We start from the raw sequence: 26,982 nt of genomic DNA, 5'->3' as shown, positions 1-26,982 counted from the left end.
ACCCTCTGGCTCCCAATATAATATGATTATGGCCCAGAAACACAGAGAAAAGTTGAGGCTGTCTAAGGGGTTCTGTCCTCATCATCTTATGAAGGCAGACAACTGTGCTTAACATCCAAGAAGAGAAAAGGACTCAAAAGATATTTCCCCCATGTGACCAACACTGATAACCATGGTATTCTGAAGGTTTGGGGCATAAATTATTTAAGTCTCCATATGACTCAAAGGGCCCGTTAGACAGCTCATGAAAAGACACCGTTAGCAAAACTGATGAACAAAAACTCTATTTCCATGACCCACACAGTAGAAAGAGAGCGCTGACTCCTTTAAATAATCTTTTGACCTACACACACACACACACACACACATACACACACACACATACACACACACACAAACACGCGCACCCCAAGTGCAAGAAACAAATGAAATTTAAAATTATATAAAGAGGAAACGAAATCTTTTATAGCAAGATCATCAAGGAGCAGAGGGACTTCTGGCAAGCAGATACTGAGTGCACTGTTCCAATGCTTATTGATCATGGGGAGAGACTTCTAAGCATGAGCAGATTTGAAAACAGCAGAAACAAATGTGCAAGTCACTCCATCATCAATATTTGACTTCTGAATAGAAAAACCATTCATTAATGCATGACAGATATTTACCATTTTTCTAGAGAAGTGCTATTATTTATTTGAATTTTGATTTATAATTTGAAACCATCTTCCCAGAAGAATATTAAATATTGTTCTTGACATATTAGCTGAAGCATCTATTGCAGAAACATACAAATATGAAATATTACATGCTTTTCTGCAGATTTGAACTATATTTTTAACGGTGAATTTTAAATAGATCATTAGTGTTTTCAAGTCTGCTGCATGATGAAAGGTTCCCAGGATGATTGAAGGTTCTTTCAGGTCTCTGGTTTTGTAGTTCATAACACCATGCAGGAGGAATTCTGGTTAAGCTTTAGATTTAGGAAGGCTCAAAGTGGTGAGGTGGTTAATTTACAGTATGAAATCTATATTGGGCCAGATTGTCCATTATCTACGAAAGCTACACAAATATACAATTAAAAGGGGCAATATACAGAGAATAGTGGTAGCCTGTGGCTGGCAACATGGCTGACTCTTTCAAGTGAATCAGCACTGTGATGAATGAAAGATTTGGAGAGAGATGTTCCATCAGAATACCAAAATGAGGTAAAACTCAATGGTTGAAACTCTTTGAAACAATTCCTGGAACATGTGAGTGCCATTTCAACACACACTTTTCTTAAAGAAAGAAATGTTGTATTCATCTATATTGTTCGGGCTGAGGAGCATGCCGGCCAAGGTCTAATTGCAGAAGTCGAGATACTTTAAGAGCCAGCTTTCACAATGTGGTTGGGTCCCTGGGGTCAGACAGAGGTGTTTAGTTAGAAGTAAGCACCTTTACCTACAGAGTCATCTCATTTGCCTGACATTTTTCATGTGGAAAGTTATGAAATCTTCTAGTAAGGTTTAGCTAATGGGACTCTGATAAATATTCATTCATCTAGCTTAGCAAAAGAGCGAGTCTATTAATACGTTCTATTATGCTGGTGGAAAGTACATACACAGCTACAGCACAAAGCATACAGGTGGGAAGGCATTTGCCTTCCAGTAATTTATTTTCACTCCCTGGTCTACAAATTAATAGTAAACAAAATGTGTCTAGAAAGAATATCTGGTTAATGCTGTCCTCCTTTGACAGACCCTGAATAATAATAAATCATAATTAACAGGGATATTTTAAACAGTAACTACCTACCACCTTTTTGTGATATAATTAGTTGCATTTCATGTCTCAGACTACTCATTTAAATGGTTTTGTTTAGAAAAGCATATATTTATTAAAAACATTACCTACTCTAATTGTGGGACTTCTAACCTACACAAGCCTATACTGTTCTCATTCACATCCAATTCAACACTTAAATATAGCAGGCATTCTATTCTTAATGGTGATCATGCTTTTCCTTCAGTAAGAGTCACATCGCTTCGGTTATTAAATGATCAGAGCATCCCCTGGGTAGAAGATGATTAGGTTATTGTTTTGTCATTGAAAGAATTAAGAAAGATCACTAAATTGAACAGGCTGATGTATTGTGACTTAAAAACAAATGGTGTATTAGAAAGACCTATCTGTTAGTATTTGAGTTCCAATGTCTGTAAATGCCTCCTTTCTGTGATAGCTGTACCTTACTGTTGGCTATAGATAATACAAACGAGTCTTAAATTCATTGGTCTGAAATGTTAAGAATTCAAATTAACAGAGACAACTGAAGTATTAAAACCTTTGAACTTCAAGTAAAGAAAAGGAAAAAGTATAATTTTCAACCTCAGATCTCTATTACAAAGGTCAGTTCAGCGTGTAAGTTTGTTATCTCTCCTTCACTGCAGTGTATTTAAGAGACAACTTCTGATTTTGGTAAAGGTCACAGGAGTCACACATGTCAAACCTCATTAGTCTTACTTGGCTGATACAAAAGTTACCTGCATAACTGTATGCTTAACACAAGATTGCTTGATTTCCTTGTTAAACAGATCTCTTAAATTCTACAATTCTTGGAAAAATGTTTTGTTCCAAGCAATGGACTTTTGTGAAGCTCTCGTATTATGTGTTTCAAGCTGAACTGATTTCTGTTCTGCCAGCTTAGTCAGCCTATCTCATTGTAACTGCATTGTATATACAGTGGGGCATAACTAGAAGGCTGAGAGAGAAGCATATGCACAGACCGTAGCATTTCTCAAATTTTTATGAGGAACTTATTTTTCTCTCTTTTATGAAACCAAAAGTTTGTGAATGCGGTCACACTGTCCTAGGGTAATTGGGACCAGCTGTTACACTTTGTGGTTTCTGAAAGCCCATGTCTTGCCTTCTGGCTATACCGGCTCTGGGCAGGCCTTAATAAACAAAATTAAGGAATGTGCAAGCTTGAGCGACTGCCACATCCTTCTTCAGAGGGCTTTAATTCAGAGCAGACATCAGAGGCACTGCGTTTCCATTGCCGTTCGTCTATGATCCACACGCAGATAAAATAATGACTTTTTTTGTTCATTATTTAGTGGCTTTCAAATTTTAACCATCCTCCTTTCTCTGTCTAAATGTGCCATCTACTGACCTTACAAACAACAAGGTCAACAATTTGCAAATGTACACAACACTATTATAGTTTATGTTATTCCCTTAAAGTTTTTGCTCTTTTTTTTTTTTTTTCATGGTATAACATGTGAGAAAGCAGCACATATTACTTCAGACAAAACTTGCTACATCATGGAGACAAGATAGCATTCTAACATTTAAAGCTCTTTCAGGAGGACAAACTTGTGTCCATATTTGGTTAAGATAAGAAAACTTGTAAGAGGTCAGATAAGGACTCAGAAAATGGAAGTGACAAGTACTTTTAATCTCACTGAATACTCACAGTGGGAGTAATGTGTCCCATAATTAAATACCCTATATCTGTGAGAACTGGACCTTCCATAGGAAAGAGATCTTGCAGGTGTGAATAAACAAGGGCTGAAATGGGCTTTTCTGGGCTGTCTAAAGGGCTTAGTGCAATGTCAAGAGAGACAGAAGCATAAAGAGATGGGAAAGGCATCTCCTGCTTGGACTGAAGATAGAGGAAAAGGAAGACAGAAATGCATTTTCCCCTGAAGCCCTTACAGGGAAAACAGCCCCCTGTAACCCAATAATGTAATGGTAGGATTGTGCATCCCCTCTCATCTTCTCCTTCCTCCCCTCCTATCTCCCCTTTCCTCCTCTTTCCTCACCTTCCTCCCCTCTCTTCTCCTCCCCTCTTCCTTTATCCTCCCCCTTTCTTTCTTTCTTTCTTCCTTTCTTTCTTTCTTTCTTTCTTTCTTTCTTTCTTTCTTTCTTTCTTTCTCTTCCCTTCTTTTTCCTCCTCAAATCTGTGTTGTTATAAATTGCTGAATATTTTTAGCATTTTAAAGTTTCCAGAATCTCTTAGTGATAATATTACTATTTCCTTGTTTCAGATTTACATAGCACAGGGATCATCCAAGAAAGCATTTGTGTCCCTGAATACAGAGTTACTGCTATGAAAGTAAAGACCTTACATGATGCATAGACACCACCCAGAAGAGGTGAAAAATTCTCGCAGTCCTTATATTTGAAATAAATATGAACAGTATAATCTCATCCGTCTCTATCATCTATCTCTCATCTCTCATCTTTTTACTTGTTTCCCTAAAACCAATACTAAAATAAAATATACCATAAAAATAAATGTCTCTTAGATCCCGGTCCATGAGCTTAGAATAATATTTCTCACTGAAAGTAAATGGAATGTCCTGGGCTAATAGTCTACCCTGATCAGTACATGCCTAGTCTCAAGCCATTTGTTACACTAGATAGAAAAGAAGTGGTGGCGAAGGGTTGCCTGCATTACAGCAAAAAGTAACTCAGAAGACAAGTGCCAGAGAGGTGTGTTGAGTGATGGTGAGACACTGTGGACTGCCATGTTGTTACATGACAAAAGGTTTGAGGTTCACAATAGGTTAAGGCCGAGGTGGGTCTCTATATCTTCAGTGAGTTAACCACATTTGCATCGGTGACTACTAGGATCACTATGTATCATAGCTGGCTACTAATGCTTTCTGTAAGTTGGGCTGGACAGCATATACAATTTTCCTAAAAGAATCAATTCTCAGACCAGGAAGATAGCTCATTTGGTAATGGTTCTTTCTTCACAGCCTGATAACTTGAGTCATATCTCTAGGATCCTAGGAATGTCCTACTCACACTAGTATGCACTCTGTTCAAAAAGAGAGAAGGGCATAGGCTGGAAACCTTTGCATATGCAGTTGGCTGATCTGGTTTCATTTCTGTTGCTATTATAAAATACCCTAACAAAAAGCAGCTTAGTAGAATATGATGGTTTGAAAAAGAATGGCCTCCCATGAGGTAATATATTTGTATGTTTGATTTCCCTTTGGTAGACCAAGGATTATGAAGTGTGGCCTTGTTTAAGGAGGTGTGTCACTAATTGTAGGTTTTGAGATTTCCAAAGCTCCTGCTAGGCCTAGTCTTGCTTGCTCTCTGCCTTTATCTTGAGGATCATAAGTAAACTCTCAGCGACTTCTCCAGTGCTATGCCTGTCTGCTTGCCACTATGTTTCCTACCATGATGACCATGAACTAGCCCTCTGATACCATAAGCAAGCCCCAAATCAAGAACTCTTTTATTTCTGCAAGTTGCCTCAGTCACAGGGTCTCTTCACAGCAATACAAGAACAACTAAAACATAGAGAAATAGTTTATTTGACTTACAATACCTACGTACAGTCCATCATCACCAGGAAGTCAAGGCAAGAACTTGAAACAACTAGTCATATTATATTCAAAGACAGAAAGAAAATGGTAAGAGTATAAGTTTGCTTGTAGTCATCCTTCTCCACTTATATTTCAGACCCAAATCCAGGAATTGGTGCTACCAAGAGTGGACTAAGCCTTCTACATCAGTTAGTCTATAATCAATCCAATCGGCTCCCACTAACAGTTCCATAGGATAGTACAAGCTAGACACTTCCTCATTGACACGTTCTTCCCAAGTGATTTCAGTTTCTGCCATGTTGATAATTAAAACTAACAAAACAGTACAATAACAGAAACAACAAGGAAAGTCTCTGCCTCAAAAGAAATGTAAAAGGGGAAGCAAACCTATGTGAAAAAGCCCTTGACTTCCACACATGCTACGGTACCAATATACCTCCTAGCCCTCACAATAGATGCATAAATATTTTTTAAAATGACTCTTCAGATCTAGCACACATTTTTATGCCCCCCTCAAAGAGAGCCATTTCCCCAGGGAAAGGAGCCATATTGACTGGATCACATGGAGAACAAAGTCTTAACTTCTCCAATAGGTAAATTATCAAGAAATCAAAAGATTGAAGATGATATTCATCAAATAATAGATGGTGCTACAAACTGATAGACATAACATGAAGAAAGCTATTATCTTATTAGATACAGCAGGACTGAGGCATATGAAGTCATTGAGACTGCGATAGCATGTAAATGCCTACACAAGTTCAAACCAGACAAAATTCCAACCCTGAGAAGGGAAAGTGGACCTCCCCAAGCCAAGAAGCTATTGGCACTGACTGAGAAAGGAAGAATCAGTTTTCTCCAAGAGTGTCATTGGGTTTTCAACCATACTCTAAGATAGACCCCATGTTCAAGAGTAGTTGACCAACACAAAACAGATGCCACAGTGTGTGTGTGTGTGTGTGTGTGTGTGTGTGTGTGTGTGTGTGTGTGTGTGTGTGATTTATGTTTCTTTTGGTATTTTTTTCTTTTTTGATTTTCCTCTTTAAATTTTGTTTGTTTTTGTTGTTTTCCATTTTTGAGAGTGAAAGACAGCAAGGAAGAACTTAAAAAAGCTAGATGTGTAATTACAATTACCTGGGTGGAGTTAGAGGAGGGAAAATCTAGTCAGAATATATCATATAAAACTAAATAAGGAACATTTTAAAATATTAAGTTTATACTACTTAATCAATATTCCATGATAGATTTAAACTTTTCTTATTCTTTACAACAATCTCTTAAGAAGAGTTTATTTTAATTAATTTAAACGGAAAAAATTGAAGTATATGAAGCTTATGCATTTGATATAAGCAAAATTAAAACATGCTAGTTATGGCTCTAAGATGGTAAAGTATATGAATTGGAACAAAGCTTAAATTTTCTATATATAATACCACTAAATTGGGGAGGTACACAAAAATGTAAAGGAATTCCAGGAAGCACTGAGCATGGGATGAGGTCAGTAGCAGGTCCCTTTCTTATCAGAAAGGGATCTTTTTTCCAAATAAGGTAGATTCCTGATGATATCAGTTCACATCCATTTGAAAGGATGCTACTAATTATTGTAGAAAGGAAAATGAATCACTTTTAAGCCAGAGGGGAATGGCAAATCAAAGCAGGGCTATTTATATGTGAGATGAGCCCCAGATCTCCTGCTTGGGAAATGAAGATTGTTATGTCACATGTGAAAGCATCACAAAGAGAATGGAGATCCAAGGGTGAACAAATATGTTGCATTTATCCAGGACATGAAGGTTGCTTCTTATTCCCAAAGGAAAAATGCCCTAGATGCAATGGAAAATATGCCAATCTATTCCAATGCTGGGATGGTTTAAAACAAATATGGAATGGAAACAACAGTCAGATATGTGAGCTCCCATCTGTGAAAAGTCTTTAGAAATGAGTCACTTCTGGAGGCTGAATGGTCTCATTGGACAGTTCAGAAGGCCATCTAGGCTGCAGAGAAGTCAAGATCTGTAGTTGATTCTAATGCTTTGAATTAATCCAGCCTCCAAAATCTGTACGACCAACACTGAAGGTCCTTGTCTCAAATTGGTTTTTGATCAATCAATAAAGAGCCAATGGACGATGGCTGGGCAGGTAGACTGAGGAGGGACTTAGAGATTTACATGAGCAAGGAACCAGGAGAGAGGAAGAAGGCAGAGATCACCATGATGGGGAAGAAGAAAAACCAGACCTAAAGTGAATGTGAGAATCAGGGAGGGTTTGCTAGCAGTGGGACGGGTTAGAAATGCCCAGTCATTAAGCTAGTTATGGCATTTCAAAATTAACTGACATGTTAATGCGAGAGTGCATGCATGCACAGGACACACACACACACACACACACACACACACACACACACACAGGTTTTTTCATTCGTGAATTCAGAAAGCTCTGGCAGGTGGCTGGACTAATTAACACTGTAAAGATCCACTTAGGAGAGGAAACATAGCCCCAAAACATGAAAACAGTCCAAAAGCCTCAAGTGAAATAGCTGAAACAATTGTGGGCTCCTAATAGGGAATTCTTTTCAAAGTTAAAAAAATCATGGTTCATTTGCCAAAGGAAGAGAATCCTGGAAAAGGGAAACGATAGAGAAAAAAGCAAATTATATTGTAATATTAAAAAATAAAAATAATTTTAGAACATCGCCAGAAAAAATAAGCAGGCAAAAGACATTAGATGAGCAATATGCAAGAGAATACAGAGGGGTGAGGGTCTTCTTAACGAATACAGGACTTCAAGCATCTTAATCTCCCAGAGAACCAGGGAACCATTAAGAAACAGCAGAGTCAAGAAATGGGATGAGGTCAGTAGCAGGTCCCTTTCTTATCAGGAAGTAGTGGGAGAAATCACTAGCTTATGGCGAAGTTGCTGATGCCATGACGAGTGTGGTGACAGTTCCTAAGAGCCACTAAGGATCGCCAAATGCATCACAGAGAACAGCAGCAGACATGAGAAAAACCTGCTATTTAGAAGCTCAGGACTCTCCCAGGGATCCCCCTAATCACTCGGGGTGAGGACATTCCCTATTGTAGTTCTGGAGGAGTGCTGAGAGACTCTTTGCGGTCATTTACTTCTGAGTTGGCTAATGACATTGTCCTCAGTGCTTATCTACACAGAAAAGCAGATTGTGTGGGTCATTATTTTTGAAGACTGTTGGAAATTTATTCAGAAATCAGCTTCATAAGAGCTAAAAGATTGTATTTATGCCCTGCTTACATCAGGTAATTTGTAAGACTAAATAGAAAATTCATGCTTGGAGAAAGGGTCATAATACTTCTCTGTAGCTATTACCTAAGTAAAGTGAAACATATTAAAGAAACTTACCATACAGCAGGGCTTGAAAATAAACTCTCAGACTTGCTAACTACTTGGAGATGTGAATAGTTTTGCAGAGTGGCACTTGGGCTTAATGTCAACCTGTAACAATACAAGAACATGGATTTTAAACCAATTTATCTTCCTACTCCTCTACAGAATACTCCATCAGGGAACTGGAGGGAAATCAAGAGGCTAGACACCAGAGCCAAAATGCTGAGAGGATGTTTGCTCCAAGAACCTCTCCAACCTGCTACAAACTACTTAATCTTTTTATGCCTCAACTTTACCATCTGGAAGAAGAAAAACACAGAAGTTAATGCATGATTATTAAATATATAGGTAAAGTAAATTTTATGACCATATAGGAATTAGTTAAAAACAATAAATAAGACGTTCTCTATAATTATGCTAATATGAAGAAGTTTAATTTATCATATTTAATTGTATGCCAATTGCATATGCTCTGTAATACAGAGACTTCAAAGAAAGTCTAGATTTCATGGGAGATTAAATAAGTTTACCTATTTACATATCTTTACATATATATATATAAACAACTCTATTATAGTTATAGAGTTGGAGATTAATATCAATTTAAGGTCAGTTGTATAATACAACATGAGCACAAAAAAGGATGAGTCAGATTAACTGACAGTTTTGCGAATATGTATATGAATATGTTTATGAACAATTAATTGTTCATAAACAATTAATTTTTTTAATTAAAAAAATTAACTCCAGAGTTTATTTTACTATGGAAATAATAGATACATATATCACATATTAAGTACTTTTGTCTGCCTGTGTCCTAAATGTCCACATTAAGGCTATATTTTTAGTATTCACATGATTTTGTTTTCAACATATGCATATAAAATTACCCATTACAAAACTTCCATGACTAGTTGCTATCATTTCTGAGTCTATGACTATTTAAATAAAATCTGTAGAGATACTAACCAAGTGAACGTCATTATGTGCTGTTTATATAGGGAATTAAAATCACACATTTTTCTTACTGACTCTTTGTGTAACCTGAAAAATTCTCTAACAGTTTCCCAAACCTTTATTATATCTAAGATGATGCTTTTGATGCCCTGTCCACTCTGCCTGTTTCACACTGTATTTTCTGCAGATTACACTAGATGAGCATCACTAAAGCACAGATATGTAAATGAACTGAAAACATTTGGAGTTAACATTATAAACAGGTAATTAGTGAATACCATTATCTTATGGGTATTTACACCTTTGTTTGAAGATTCACAACTTTGGAGATCGAGATAATAAACTCTTGCTAATTCATATACATGAGAGTTCCTAGCATTCACTGGACGATAGACTGATCTGAGAATGATAATTATGTAAATGTGTGCATCTATTAAGGAAAAGGATATGCCGATATGTCAAGATTTAACATTGCTGCCAAACAGTAAAAGCTCCCAAGCCTTACAAATTAATATGCTGAAGCCTCATGTAATTTAAAACTAGTATAATTCTCTATAATTGATCTGATCATTGCTCTTTTATACTTAAGAGATATTCCTCAATAAATTTGCCTGGGGTTCTGAACAAGAACACCTAATGACTTCTCATAGAACAGTCTTTCCTCTCAATGTCTCGATGGCCTCTATTTATTTGAAATATAACATGCATTCTATCTGCTTCTCTACACCTCAGATCCATCGACCTGTCTCCTAAATGTGCACTTTAGTACTCTACTTTTCGTAGCTCTAGGGTAGTTTTGTTTTCAGTTAGCCACACGCCGACTTGTGTTCTTATTTGCAAATACACTCCTTCTCCTTCTGAAGCACATTATGTACTTTACAGACAGCTTGGGTGGACCATAGGGTTGTCAGAGACAGTGAAGCGAAATGCACTTGGAGAATCAAAATGAACACAACTCAGGTTCAGCAAATGCATTGTGTAGGTTTCATTTGATCTCTGTCTTCCATTCTGTCCAGAATAACTCAGGTTGTTGTTGCTTTGCCTGTGACAGGCAGTGTGGTGAGTGTTATCTATGCCATTGATAGTATATGACAGACTGGTGGCAGCAAAAGGAAACAGTATTTCTGACCTACGGTGAGATGCTCTTTATAGATACTTACATACAAGAAAAGTTATTAGTTCACAAAGAAAGAGAGCTGCCCTGCAGAAGACCAAGCATGGAGCTTTGACTCTAGTTGGAGTTTTTTAATACCGGCTGTACTGCTAAATTGCAGTGCAATTAAGAACAGAACTGTGCAAACATTCCTGAACCTCATTTATTATGCATGAGAAAACTTTGGTCCAAAGGATTTTGCTTTAAATAATAGATTTGGCCACAGTGACAAAAGTGTTTTTTAAGTTGTATAAAGTTAGGACTTTTACAATTATTTTTACATTAAAATACAGATATCTTACAGTGGGGATGACATTACCAACAGCAGGGAGATACCCAACAGCAGGGAGATAGAACCTGAAAAGACCACCAGTAGATATTCATGGCCCTCAGTGGAAGGTTCGGGACACCCACCCATCTAAAAATTTTTAACCCAGGATTGTCCATGTCTAAAGAAAATAAAGGAACAAAAATGGAACAGAGGCTGAAGGAAAGGCCACCCAGAGACCACCCCACCATTTGGTCCATTCCATCTCTAGACACCCAAACCTGGATCTTGGCTGATGCCAAGATGTACTTGCAGACAGGAGCCTGGTATGGCTGTCTCTGAGAGGCTCTGCCAGCATCTGACTAATACAGATGCAGATACTCACAGCCAACCATCGGACTGAGCCTGAGGCAACCCCTATGGAAGAGTTAGGGGAAGAGCTGAGAACAACAGTATCAATTAACCAGACCCCTCAGAGCTTCCAGAGACTGAATCACCAACCAAAGAGTATACATGTGTAGGTTGATGTCTTTATGCAGGTGAGGGCTGGCACAGGATGGGTCAAGGCCCATGATTGGATGGTAAAAAGTAAGGCGGGGACAAAGTTTTTTTTAAGGTGAGATAGAAGAGTAAAAAAGGTAGTTATAAATATCTCTTAAGGGATGAATTTCTATAGATCAATTTGGGTGGAAAGTTTATGTCTTTATCAATTGGTTATGAGTTTATTGTGTGAACATATTGTGGGTTGATAATTTTAACCTATAAATCTGATTGCTGAATTACTGCTTATTGAGTCTTGGTTTTAATGGGTAACTGGGAGTTTATGTTGGAAGTTACCAGGGGGCAATTCCTGGGAGTGTGGGCAGAGTCAGCTGATAGGCCAGTAACTGCTGGACCTCTTTTGTCCTGATTTTACCTGGTAGCTGGGGCCAGAGAGTTCTTGGATGGCTAGCTGGGAGAGGGAGGCTAGCAATGGAGGCCAATAGACTGTTGAGGCTAAAGGATAGCTAGAGGTAACAAGGTGTGGTGCCACACTAGAACCAACTACCGCTGAGATGAAGGTGCCCCATAGATGCCATGTGACCCTATGGTGCCTGCACTAGCACGGGACAGAAGTTCCATTTTATCTAATAATTACTGCAACATGCATGGGCAGTCCATGACTCCCACTACATACATAGCAGAGGACTGCCACATCTGGCATCAGCATGAGGGGAGGTGCTTGATCTTGTGGAGGCTCGGTGACCCAGAAAAGGTAATGCTAGAGGGGAGAGGTAGGAGTGCGTGGGTGGGTGACAGAGAACCCTCTTTGAGGCAAAGGGGAGGGAATGGGGAGTTTGTGGATGAGAGACCAGGAAGGGGGACAACATTTGAAATACAAACAAAATAATTAATTTTAAAAAGTGAAAAAGAAACAAGACATCATTTGCTATCTGAGGGACAGTTCCCAAGTCTTCCAGGGTTTCCAAATCTTTAAATATTTCTCTAATATGTAATAGCTCTAAAACAGACACTGGAGTCAATACCTGGAATCTTAGCATTCATGAGATGAAGGCTAAGATCTGTCTAACCTGGATTATATATAACTAGATCTTCAAAATAAAAGCAGAGAAACAAACAAAACCCACTTTAGACCACTAATAAATAATACACAATATAAATATAATCTAAATAGTTGTCATGAAATACTGTTTACTATAAAACAACAAAAAGTAGGTCTTGAGGGCTGGAGAGAGAGCTCAGTGGTTAAGACCTAGCTGCTCCCCTGGAGGATCTGGACTCCATTCCTACACCTAGATAGTAGCTGACAACTGCCTGTAACTCCAGTTTCCAGGGATCTGACCACCCTCACAAAGACAGACATGGAGGCAAAACACCAATGCACATAAAATAACATCCTAATTAAAAATGATCTTTACATATTTAGTAAATGAGAATTTGGCAATCTCTTCTTCTATCCCCTTAAAGAAGAAGTTTAATAAATTTTGCTTTTTATTTATTTTTATTTTGTGTGCCTTGCTAGGACCTATATTTATGCACCATGTGTGCACAGTGTTCACAGAAAGAGCACTGCATATCCTGGAACAGGAGCTATAGAGAGTTGTGGTGCTGGACACCAAACCCAGGTTCTCGGCAAGTGCAGCCAGAACTCTTTTTTTTTTTCTTTCTTTATTAACTTGAGTATTTCTTATTTACATTTCGATTGTCATTCCCTTTCCCGGTTTCTGGGCCAACATCCCCCTAACCCCTCCCCTTCCCCAACATCCCCCTAATCCCTCCTTCTATATGGGTGTTCCCCTCCCCATCCTCCCCCCATTACCACCCTCCCCCCAACAATCACGTTTACATGGGGTTTCCTCCTGGCAGGGCCAAGGGCTTCCCCTTCCACTGGACCCCTTCCCTGGCTAATCATTTCACCCTAGGAGGTTTGAGCCCAGGGTCAGTCCATGTATAGACTTTGGGAAGTGGCTTAGTCCCTGGAAGCTCTGGTTGGTTCAGCCAGAACTCTTAACCACTGAGGATGTCCTCCAGCTTCTCAGTAAATTTTTGTAGAAACAAGATAGTAAGGTATTTTTCATTGTCCACTTATGTGTACACACCTGCATGCTTGCATCTTATGAGCATACATATAATTAATATATATTAATATATGTAATATAGTATATTATATATACTATACACATATAAATGTATGTATATATACATACACACACAAACATATATATAAATGTGTGTGTCTGTGTGTGTGTGAATTGGCAATACAATCTAGGTCATTGACTTAAAATTCATTAAAGGCTTCATTCCCTGTAGCTTAATGAAGAATCACCCCAGGTATACACACATGATTTAACATAGATGCAGCTTATGATGAGTGAAAAAGGGCAAAATCATCCTGATTTATAATCACCACTTTCCCAAATATTTTACAGTAGAAATGTGAGAATCTGCATTGAGTGACTTCTAATTGGAGTTGAGAATAAGAAGAAACCAGTGACAGGTAGAACAAAGTGTCTGCTGAGTCCCTGTAGAAGGAAATGTCTCAGTGCACTCAGACCGAGAACTGTGGTTAGAACAGGGACCTGAGGCAGGGACTTGACAAGAGGAGAATGGGAAGACCCATCAGACAAGGCTCTGTGACCCATGCAGAGAAAGTTTGAGTTTTATTTGAAACAAAAATAATAAAGACACATAAACAGATAAACACAGAGGAAATAACCAATATGTGCTTCTACACAGATTAGCTTTTGTTGTTTTTGTTGCTACTCTTCTTGTTAAAAGGGTTGGATAAGAGGGCCATTGGAAAAGAGCAAAGCCCATAGTAGAAGCACGTGTTGCCTAGGCGACAGGTGACACTGTGTTGGACAAGTGCGGCAACATGGTAAGAGCATCTGCACACAACGCATTTTCTTTTAAAAAACCTGAAAATGGCAGCGCGGGACAATGAACGAAAGGTCATTTACAAGCCGTGACTTACTTTTCGTAGAGGAAAGAAGAGAGGTTTTGATTAACTTCTCTGCCACCAGCACAATATATTCATAGGACACGTCTCTCTGTAGCACCCAGCCCTAAAACTGCTCAGCAGGGAGCTTTCGATTTCTCTATAGAATGAATGTACGCTCTCCAGTTTGTCAAACGTTATTCCCACAGATATGTTTTGAGCTTGCTAGGTGCCAGGCACCCTGATGGAAGTGTTCCCCACACCACTCCCATCCAATCTCTGTAACTACAATGCCGGCTCCATGCTTTGAGCTAGGGAATAAAGAGAAGGAAATAACAAACTTCTCCAAGGTGATGTTATTCATTAGATTTGGAATCTACAGCTTGCTTTTCCTGACTCCCAATTTCATGCTATGTAGCTTCAGCCTCCCGGTCTTTCCCTTTCCTTATACCCTCTCATTTCACCAAGTTTTAATTTCCTTCTTTTCAGTCTGTCCTCCTGTGTCTTATCCCGCCTTCTTACTTATCACCCATTTTTCTAAAAACAACAGCAACAACAACAACAACAGCAAACAATACTGGTTTACTCTGATTTCAGTGCTTAACATGAGTAAAACAACAACAAAAAATTGTTCATAAAATCACTTCTCATGTTTTATAAGAAATGCCTTAGCTTGCTTTTACTGTTTGAAACTCTAAAGCAGTGCTTCTCCATCTGTCTAACGCCGTGTCCTTTTAATACAGTTCCTCCCTCGTGTGGTGGTGCCACCTAGACACAAAATTATCTCCATTGCTATTTCATAACTATAATTTTGCTACTGTTATGAATTGTATTGTAAGTACTTTTTTTTTTAACATAGGCGTTTGCCAAAGGGGTCAGGACCCACAGGTTGAGAACCACTGCTCTGAAGCAGAGTGGGGAGAGAGAAACTGGTAATTCAGCTAAGAATAATTTTCTGTTTGCATTTGTATCCCCAATTTCTGGGTCTCCAGAGAGACCTGCTGGCTCTGTCTAAGCATTGTGCTCAGGACTTGGATGGACTTGTTCCCTATCTGCTGGTAGTCTTTCAACTTACAGATCATTGGCAAATATCTTCATTCTGCTCTTCAAATAGTTCATAGTCTGGAGTAAAAGGAAGCCTTTTATGTGTTGTTGCTATAATTTTATCAGGGTATTTTTGTCATAAAGTCAGTATGAAAACAATTGAATAAGAGAGGCAATCTGCACAGAGACCAAGTGGATTTTCTTAGAGCAGCAGAGAATCCCCTGAAAGAGTAGTTAGGGGACAGTTCACTGAAAGGGAAGGATACCTAGCCAGTCTATGACACATGGTGATGCTGATATTTTGAGTGTGATCCTTTGACACTGGGGTGGTCCAGGTGAGAATGGTTAGTAACCTTCTTGGGCTATACGTATTTGATAAGGCGCCCATTTATGATGATCTATACCTTACGCTATTGACTCATTTTATGACGAGGCATGATTACCTCTGTCTGAGACACAAGGCTCCAGACACAGAAAACACTGCTCCAAGAGGCTGTCATATTCTCAGGCTGCTATATTCTCAGGCTGCTAACTACTGGTTTATAATATAGAAATGCCTGGCATCCCAAATTCCAAGGAAATGTATGTTGATGATCAGGGAAAAAAAGAAAAAAGAAAGTTTTGGAATTCGTATATAGTTCTCAATTTGAAAATGTAGATTCAGTTGACTTTTCGTTTAATACACATTTAAAATATAGTTTAAGACAAAATATCTTTTCTTATCTCCTGAGACAGTTTTCATTCGACCTTTTCTGGCATTAATAAAAGTTAACTAGAAAATTAGCAAATATTCAGGTATCTTATTTTCATGTTTTATGAAGGGACATTATAAAAATACAGGATATTTTGAAGAAAAGAAATAATAAAGTGAGTTAGTTTAAAAGAAATATGTTTACATCAACCAAAGAAGTTCTCTGGTTAGGAGGGACCGGAACAGCATTTCTGCAATTCAGCAACCTGGACCTGTTTCCTTGGCAGCAACTAAAGGTCAATGTAAGACAGGAGGAGCATGGCTTCCTCAGGGGTACATACATTATCCATGGATGTACTATTATTTCCTAGTGAGCCAAAGCCGGTTTTGAGTGCTGGAAAAAGCATAGATATTGCCACACTCTCTAAAGGAAAATAGCAATGTAGGATCAGCATAACTGCAGAGAGGGGACAATTAGGAAACAATTTAAGGAGGTGTGGCAGTCCAGCACACCCCACTCACACACTTTCAGAATAACTGCACCACATAAATGGCATAGTAGTATTTAATCATGTTAATATACAAAAGAATGTTTCTACAGCAAATTATAACAGATGACCATATGCCTCACACACCTCATATGTGCATGAGAGCCCTCCAGATGCTTGTCATCAATTCTGAGACAAAAGCATCCTTAACAGTAATACCATCTGATCCCCTTACCAGCACAAGGGCTCTAGCTGAAAGCGTTCAATCATGGTCTTCTCCCAATGGTTGTAGAAGGAGATCTAGGAATGCTGCCATGGAAACATGAAGACGAAATGCCAGCTCAATAAACAAGATAGAAGTCCAGAGTCATGAAAGCTAAGAAAACTAAGACATAATGCCTGAGGAGACTTGAACAAATGTCTATTTATCTCAGATAGAGCACTGAAGACTGATCCAAAGAAAGGCTTCCACCTTTGCAGTGAGCCAATGTGTTTATTGTAGTTACTCATAGGAACAAGGATGATACAATGACATCTGCATCATCAAAAGTACACACTGACATGGCTAGCACATCACAAAATCTCCATCACTGGCATTGACTAGGCTCCTTAGTGGGCTGCAGATATCTCCACTAAGATTTTCTCCTGCTCACCAGCAACTCTTACTTCTTAATGTATAAATGTTGGAGAGAGGCCTGTGAGTCTTGTAAGATTCATGTGTTTCCTGATCTTTGTGAGCTTCCTCACACTCTAATTCATAAGATAGTCACTGTATTTAAAGTTATAGAACACACACACATACACACACACACACACACACACACACACACGTTCAACAATGGCAACTGTAAATGCAAAGTGTAAGACTCTAGAGCTCAGTTTCACAAGGCTGGATGTCAGCTAGTTTTTTGAATATGCTGGAGTCCTGAAGAAGCAGCCTCCAATGCCAGTGAAGAAATGGATGTAGTAGCAAGGCGAAAACAAGCAGGTAACGAGAAAACCCTTCCTTTTCCTGTCATTATATAGACTCCCAGCAAAGGTAAAGCAATGGTAGGTCTTCCTGACTCAAGATTGGGATTAAAGTCATGTATCTTCCAGTCTTAAGATCTAGATCAAAGGGAAACTCAATGTCCATACTAATAGTGGACTCATCCACTTCACACCAGGCAGAAATTCAGGAGTGTACCCTCCACTCCTGAAATATAGTTCATTCCACATATAGTCAAGTGGTCAACCAAGAATAGCTGTCACATAGATATTACTGAAAAGGAACAGTGGGTGAGCTACCCATGAATGTTGAGATCCACAGTGACATGCATCAGTGGAAACTGAGTGATTGAAACCCTATTTAGGTTTATGGGTGAGGTTAGTCTACTGACTAATTCCAAGGAGAGAGTAGCAGTGAAGGAGCTAATGATGTCAACTTCTATGGAGCACATGCCTGGGAGAAGACCATATCACCAGAAATAAACCAGAAACCCACATTATTGTGTCATGGCAAACACAATAAGCCAGTGTTGTTTGCTGGGTATGCTGTTTATTTTCCAATACTTGTTTTTTGTTGTTATTCATCTTTTTCTTGTTTTATTTTGTTTTGTTTTGGTTGCTGTTTTTTTCCTGTGCTAGAAATCCAATCAGAGCTTTGTATATGCCAAGTTTGTTAAACACTGCCTAGTTCCCTATACCTCAACCTTATTTTGGCATTACTTTAAAAAGAGGTATTCTTTGAAAATCATAAGTATAATCTTGTTCCCAGTTCAAAGCCATAGGGTATATTTGTATCATAATGGTCAAGATGTCTACATTACTGTGTAAAAGCAGTAAGTTCAATTCCAGCCTAGCATAGGATACTTCATCCTTTCGATGGGGGCATGGTTCTCAGTACACTGAAATCCTCACTCTCTGGGATCTTTTTCTCTACTTCCTTTATTATCCTACCTGATCCACAGGGCTCTAAAGAAGCCCATGACTATAGAAATTGAACTGTATCCTCTGTCATAGAAGAAAGTGTGGTTCTTCAAACTTGAGGAGGAAAGGGATGAAAAAAAGAAATGGAATTTTCACTGAACCCTCCCTTTGCATATAACTTCAGAAAAGCTATACCTCAAGAAACAAGTTACCAGTAGTTAGGACTCACAAACAGACAATATAAAAATAAAATAAGGAAGTCAGCATCAGGAAGAAAAGCTCGTGTGAGAGCCAAGGTGAGGTTGGATATGTAGTCCTTCACAATTTTGATTCAGTTTGACTTTTACTTAAGGATTTAGAAGTTAATTTCAAACTAATTATTATTATCAGTTACATATAACTCAAGTTTTAGAAACCATATTATTGGGCCATTTGCTTCTTTGGAAATTTTTTTCTTTTCTGATCACCAATTTTGCCACATCCTCACTCATTTAAAGGCTAGTTTCTCTCCTAGGCTGATTTCCTCCATGATTGAGGGAAACATGCTAAAGGGCAAGTTCATTTTATCACTGAGAGTTCAACAGGGTGACATTCTTCTCTTATTTCTGAAAACCCAGAGCTGCCTTGCACCCAGCTTGACCCAACAGCTGAAGCTCTTCTGCTCTCACTCCCAAATCTGTTTGCGTTTGGCTGCTGTTCCTAGCTCTTTGGAGTGCTGGTAATTATATTTGTCTGGGAGGCTTAGGAGCTGTAAAAAATCTGGACCTCCTTGCATTTCAGAGCAAGGAGATAAGGCTTGGGCTCCAATTTGGAACTGCACAAACTCAAATGGTGCATGTGAGCCCAGAGTCAGCAACAGCAACCTGCCAGCTTGAATCCACTTCTGCAAAGCTACATACCATATGGTCAGCTACAAATTGAAACCCAAGCAGGCCAAGATGTTTCACAGAGCTCAATCAGACTTCTGTTAACATATGTGCTTGGCACCCAGAAGGTGAAATATTGGTAGTTGGAACTTCACAATCTCAATTGTAATCTAACTAGAATATTTCTCTCTTAGAAAGAACTTATCCTTGAGAAGAATATAGCTCACTGGTAGAATGCTTGCCCACTACACGTGAGGACCTGAAATTGACAGGAGAAGAAGATGAAGAGGAGGGGAGGAGGAGGAAAATGAGGAAGAAGAGGAGGAATAAAACGGTTTAACAATCTGAAAGATCAAATTCAAAGGATTATAAAATATCATTGTAATATGGTTTATTTTAAATGGAAGGAAAAGTAAAAAGTTGTGAAAGAGTTTTAATTAAATTTGTTTTAAGCAGTTGTAGGAAAAATCCATTTAAATAAGGGAATGGCTGCTGTTGAAACTGCTAAAGGCACAGTTTATTAGCTATATCTGGAAAACTAGTAATTATCTGACAATAATTTAGTAATAACCAATAGTAAACTTAGTCCTGACTTGGAGCATGGGGACACTGTAAAAAAATGGTCTTCACTAGACTGCCATAAACTCCCAGCTGTGGTGTGCTTTAAGACGATTATGAGTATTCAGATGTGTTTTCACATCCAAGGATACATGATTTGAAAGCTTGACTTCTTGCAGCCATGTTAAGAGATGAGGTGCTTAAGAATTAGTGCTTAGTGGCAGGTACTAAGGCCACAGAGACACTCTGTCCATGGGAAACATCAATATGATTTTCATGGGACTCTCATTATTTCTCATAAGAGAATAATTATGCAAAATAAGAATGGCCCTTCCCGCTCTTTGACCCCATGTCTGAAGATGTAATTGTTCTGTTCACCAGGATCTTCTATCACGATGTGCATGGTATGAGGCCCTTGTCAGAATCTAAATAGATGGGCATTCGTTGCCTCAGATTACCTAACCTCCATAGTTGCAAAAAACACATCTCTGTTGTATATGGAGTATTTCTAGTGTCATGCTGCAGCAGTTCAAATGAACTAAGATGGCGGGTAATCCATTGTTGAGAGTTGAGATTGTATTTGAAAACATTTAAAGGCATTGTTTTACATGGACTTAGTAACATAATCAATGGCAGCCCACAACAGTAATTTTGTGACCGGCATTATAGGTAATACACAATTTCTGGGTAGTTTTAGAGAAGAAGCTGTCTTGCTGGAGATAAAGTTATTCTTTTAAAAGTACTCCACACTTTAAAAAAAGTCAACTGAAAATATTTGATCTTAAAATAACAAGAAAAAGGAGCTTCATTTTATTGACTAAGCCCCGAAGACACTGCTTTTCTTATTATTTTCTAACTCCTGCTGGAAATCAAGCTTTTCTATACATCTTGAAGAGGTCGATTCCTCAAAATGCTGTTATATTTGCCTTTTCCAAAAGGGGGTGGTGGTGGGTCTTTCCCAATGACCGTAGCAATAAGACACAAACAACCACAAAGAGTGGTAAATTGCAGTTATACATGGAGCGAAGACCTTAGTTTGTCCTGGAAGTCACACCAGGGTTCCCAGGAAGAAAGGGCACAGGGATCCATGAGCAGGAAACAAGTGTTTTGAAAACTGGTTTGAGTCGCAGGATTGATCTTCAGCCTGGGAGCTTAGAAGAAAATTTGTTTAGTTTAGCATTTAATGAGATAAAAGTTGATGTTTTTGCAATGTGTCTGCCCTGGAAAATAGCAATTGGAAAGCGGGTACGAATGTATGAAAAGGAATGGATCCAGAAGGAGCTTCTCAGCTTGACCGGAGCTGGTAGAGGGCCAGGGCTTCTTTTTCTTTTACATTCTTGAATCACTACCAAAGATGAAAAACTGACACCCATAGCTTTGACCCGCCCCCTCTTCCAGAGGAAGAGCCAGCTTAAAACAGCAGGAATCACTCAACATTCTTCACTGAAAGCAGCAGAGCCTCAGAATCTGCCTGCACCACTGTTTGCAGCTTTCCCAGTCGACACTGTGCAAAGCAAGCGTCTGGTAATAGGACTTACCAAGGCGGCCTCCATCTACCGTGTGCACAAACTCAAATCTCTTCGGATAACAAACAGTCTTACTGGAATTTCAGCTTTTAAAGCATCTACAGAGAAGAGAGCAGTGTCTGTTTCCACCTCAATAAACACAAAACACCAATACCAAGAAAAACCATAAGTAACCCTGTTTGAAAAGCCAAATACCCATTACAAGAAGAGGATGGACGTGCAGTTAGAGTCTGAATACAGATCCCAATCTTGTCATTTTCTGTGACATAGTTGAAAAAAGTTATCCCACGAGACATAGGATTTCATTTTATGTTTTCAAAAGTAGAACTGAATGAATCTCTAATTAGAAGAGAAAATTGTCATGTCTTTAACCGGGAAAAATTATAGAGCAAAGAAGGTGTTTCTTAGGAAATGAGCTAAAGAAAGAAGGATAGGAGAATGGAATGTATGCGACTTCCGGAAGTATCTCATGAACACAGGGCTAACAGTGGGTGTGTGAAGTCAGGAGTGATCGGATGCAGTGTGTGGGAAGAGAATAAACAGTCTGGAAGCTATGGGAAATCAAGTGCTCTCGCCTTCACAGACACTCAAGTATCCCCGGAAGATAGATGGAAAAAATATATTAAGAAGCAGCTATTACCCAAGTAAAATAAAACAGCTGGGGGTAAGAGAGATCAATGCGCTGCTCCCAGTTGGTGAGAAGGCAAATCTCAGAGAAGTAAGAATAAAACCAGAGAACACAATGACTATAAAAAGAAATCTTTGTTAATTTGATTTTTATTAAAATTGAAGAAATGATGAAAAGAAATTTCCTAATAGAAATTATGAAGCATATATTTTGCCTACAGAATTTTTTAAAGTGATGTTTTGAAAGCTAACTAGAAAAATTATGGTCTGATATGGTATCATCTTCAGGATGAAACTCATTATTATCTATCCTATTATTAATATGCATGTCACATAACTAAGGAAATAAGATCGTATTTAGAAACTAGTAAGTATCTTTAGTTTAATGTGCTATACGATTGTTTGTTTTAATGAGACATACTATTGTTTTAATAGGCTTACTCGCTTGCATTTCCCTACCAATTCTCCTATCTCTACTGCATATGAAGAATGCAGTTTTAACAAAAGAAGTGTGAATTTGTAGGAAACCATTTAAATGTAAAATAAGATGCCAAGATGGTTACATTGAACCATGAGTGACAATTTTTAAGTCCATAAAATGATGCTATTCTCAGATGCATGATAAATATTTTGAAAGCAAAAGAAAAGATCATGAAAATCCATAAAGAAGAATTTAAATATTTGGCAATCCTTTTTTCAGTTATAGTCACCTGACATGGGATGATGGCTTCTATCTGCGCTAGCTCTGAACTAGTTAATAGCCAGACATTCGGCTGGCTCCTTCAAACTTCATCTTGTCAGCTAATGACAGACACAGCCTGGTGGTGGGCAACTATTTAAACAAGGATTTTGAGCATATATCATCTTCTTAACATTATGAAAAATGTAAATATGAATAAAGGAAAATAAAGCGTATACCCCCCAAACTCACTAGTATACAAACCAAGCTCAGAAATGTAAAAGCACACATGAAGTCATTGGCCAAAGTAACAGCATGTTGTTAAAGGGTCATTTATTCAAATGGACTGACATGCTGCTGTACAATAGACAAAAGAAAAGGAAGGAATATACCTCACAATGATCAGGGGCACTATCGATGGCTCTAAAAGAATATTAGATACATAAACGGTGTAGGATATAGTCATGAAATGCAAATCCTAATCATGGGAGACGAGGAGGAACCAATGGTGGCTACAGACCCATGAGTCAGAACAAAGCAAGATTAATGCTAACGTAGCGTAGAATGTACACTTCGAGCCTTGAATACCAGGCAGGGTTTGAATCTGATGTAATACAAGTCGGAGTCTGCAGTAGTTTCCACTGAAGAGTTAGTGTAAGCCGAGAGTGAGCGCAACAGAACATGCAGATGAAATGATAAGAAAGGCAGTTAAGACTGTGGCCATCTGAATGTGGATCTGATGGGTGGCACCAGTACAGAAAGTAAGATAATTTGCTATATTCTAAGTAATCCTGGTTACAAGACTCACCCAATGGGATAAGCCATTAACCAAGATTTGGAGAGATCCTTAGCAGCTAAGAACACTTCTGTCTCCAAAACGACCTAATTTGGGAACCAATATTCACAGGGAAGTACCTCAACCCTGTCACTCCAGTGTCAGAGGCTTAAGATATTCTGGCCTCTGTGAACACTTGAAATATATTGCCTGTGCGCTCTCTCTCTCTCTCTCTCTCCTCCCTCCCTCCTCTCCCTCCTCCTCCTCCTCCTCCCTCCCTCTCCTCTCTCTCACACACACACACACACACACACACACACACCATAGTTAAAAAGAAAAATCATTTTTTAAACAAGTGTAAGATTCAAATTTAATTTAAGGACAAAGGCTGCCTTAGGGAAGCAAGAGGTGGCTTGGACTTTGTACACTGTCCAAAGAATGTGCATCATCAAGGACAAACTCACGCTGCTCCACTAGTGTATAAAAAGTGTGTGTTTTTTGCTCTTCGGGGTCACCTCTGTCCTTATTACAGGGCCACCCCAGTGCACAGCACCATTAGACTTCTTGCTTGATTGCATTGCTCTCTGTCTTTGTGTTTTCATGAGTGGAACCTCCAGGATGTAGGGCTGATCGGGTCCTACACAAGAAGAAAAAATGAATCAATTGACTTTGTGACCTTACCTCAGAGGATGCTGATAAAACACTGTTCATGGAACAGTGAGGAAGTAAAAGCAGTGTGGGGCCACAGCAACACTCAAATTTCAGGGAATCTCTCTGCTCTCAGGACCCTTTTCTGTGTGTGCTTCATGTGCATGTTGGGTGTTTTACCTCTCTACACCCAGTGTACAAAGAATTACACTCTCCGATCTGAATAGCAATTCCTTTCTTTGTAAGCAGAAGTTTACTCTTTGCTGTGAAAATATGGGATATATTTTAAATGGTATTACATTAGATAATGATTTTAATTTTGTTAGTCTTTTATTAGAACACATATCAAAGACATTGTTACTTTGGGAACAGATTTTCTGGAATAATCATGTCATTGTTTTACTGTTTTTGCCTTTGTGTTTGTGTAGATGTCCCTTTCTGATTAAGACATGCAAAGTGACCATTACAAAGAACTTCTATGTATGTTCCCATTATAGGGATTATGTAATAAACAACACTCAAAGCATTCACCTTACATAGTCCTTTAAGTATGGGAAGGATCACTGGGAATCAGTTTACACTAAAACAGACCAGAATATTATTAGTTCAGTTAAATTCCATCAGTGTCAATTAACAGTTTGTCATGTAGCCTTAATAAAAAATGGATCGTCAATTGGAGACTTTTTCTCAATAGATAACTAGTTGACTAATTATATAACTAATAGATCACATATTTTCCTATGAAGTGGTAACATACACTTTATTTAAAAGCATTTTGCTGTCATATATCACGATCATACTGACATGTTAACCTAAGATTATACAACCTAAATACTAAAATTGAGTATCAAAACATGTCAAGATAAAATTTGATAAGCATACATTTTCAAAGAATACAGTAGCAGCAATGACAAGTAGAAGTGGGTTTATGTCAAATTTAGCAGGAAGTATACCATTCAATATGTACATCAGGGGAAATCAATAAATTCCACCATACCAGTAAGTCTTAACTGTCAACCAATGTAAATTGCACATAGTAAAATCATGTCATCTAATCTAAAATGATGATGAATACATTTATTAAAGAATAAAACAAAACTGTATTACTTGTGAAGTGACTTCATTAAAAAGAAAGCAAAACCCAAATACTTAGATTCAGCATGATGGCTCAGTGGGTAAAGGAGCTTGCTTCCAAGCCAGACTTCGATCTAGGTGGAAGAAGAGAGCTGGCTTTCTCAAATCATTCTGATGAGAGAGAGAGAGAGAGAGAGAGAGAGAGAGAGAGAGAGAGAGAGAGAGAGAAGAAGAAGAAGAAGAAGAAGAAGAAGAAGAAGAAGAAGAAGAAGAAGAAGAAGAAGAAGAAGAAGAAGAAGAGAAGAGACGAAGATTTTGAAAAGTTCCAGTGATTTTGATAAACCAAGCAACCATATTAGATTTTTGTCTATTGTCTCTTTTTAAGCTTCACCCAAGGTATAAACGTTGGAGGGTCAAGTATAAACTCAGTGGGCTATTCCAAATTACTTTATTATCTTATATAATTTTTAATTGTATACAATCCAGACAACACTGAACTATTCCATGTTACTTAGTACTGTGAAGTTATTCAGTGGTGTTTGCCTATCCAGTAGTGTGGCTTCATCAGTATTTCTCAAAAGAGTCTATATAGTTCTGGTCCTGTGGCTCACTCTCCCCCTTTTTTTAAATTTTATTTTTCTTGAATATTTTATGTATTTAGATTTCAAATGTTATCCCTTTTCCCACCTTTCCCTTACCCCTCCCCTTCTTCCTGCTTCTATGAGGATGCTTCCACTCCCACCTAAATGCCCTGACATTACCCTACATTGGGGAAACGAGCCTTCACAGAACCAAGGGCTTTTCCTCCTACTAATGCTGGACAATGCCATCCTCTGCTATATATGTGGCTAAAATCATGGGCCCCATCATATGTACTCATTGTCTGGTGGTTTAGTCTATGGGAGCTCTGGTGGGATCTGGTTGGTTGATATTGTTGTTCATCCTATGGTGTTGCAAACCCGTTCAGCTCCATCAGTGTTTTCTCTAACACCTCCATTGGAGTCCCCTTGTTCAGTCCAATGGTTAGCTGCAACCATCCTGATCTGTATCTGTATCTCCCATGCTCATGAATCAGTAGGATGCACATAGTGAGAGAAGGGAATGGGTGGAGGATCTGTGTGAGGTGGTACTGAAAGGAGAGGGGTGCTGATATTGCGATGTAAAGTGGATAAATACATAATGAAAAATTCACCTAAAATTCTATTTCTTACAGCCTGAAAATCCATTGTATCAAACTGTCTTGCCAACAAAAATTAGAGCCTTCAATCAAGAAAAATTCACTTTAAGACAATCTAACTGTTTGAGTCTGCTATCTGAGAACATAACTCTCTATTTAAAAGAAATCTCAGATTAATCTCCATTGAGTAGACCGGTGGCCTGCAGATTAATCTCTGCTGTGTAGAACAGTGGCCTTCAGACTATGGCCAGCATAAATTCCCTTTAAACACTTTTACAGCAGAGGCATGAGCCAAAGCCCCTCGGAGGCACTCCACGCCTTGTCTTATTTCCTGCCACCATGCTCTCGTTACTTCCTTCCTACACCTTTAAAACCCTGTGTCTTAGTTAGAGGGTCTTATTGTGAACACACACCATGATCAATGTA

At 38.5% G+C, this 26,982-nt stretch overlaps 1 long non-coding RNA gene across 1 annotated transcript in view; it reads left to right on the top strand.

Moving 5' to 3' along the window:
• Positions 1–19,820, top strand: part of LOC116895495 — a 35,900-nt gene extending 16,080 nt beyond the window's left edge. Inside the window, exons 2-3 of the long non-coding RNA XR_004387281.1 lie at positions 8,844–9,026; positions 19,687–19,820. This is a non-coding gene — a long non-coding RNA (uncharacterized LOC116895495). The remainder of the gene's footprint in view (positions 1–8,843; positions 9,027–19,686) is intronic.
• The last annotated feature ends 7,162 nt before the right edge of the window (positions 19,821–26,982 follow it).

This window comes from Rattus rattus, chromosome 3, assembly GCF_011064425.1.
Source record: "Rattus rattus isolate New Zealand chromosome 3, Rrattus_CSIRO_v1, whole genome shotgun sequence".
Taxonomy (NCBI): Eukaryota; Metazoa; Chordata; class Mammalia; order Rodentia; family Muridae; genus Rattus; species Rattus rattus.
This window is presented reverse-complemented; position numbering and strand designations above follow the sequence as displayed.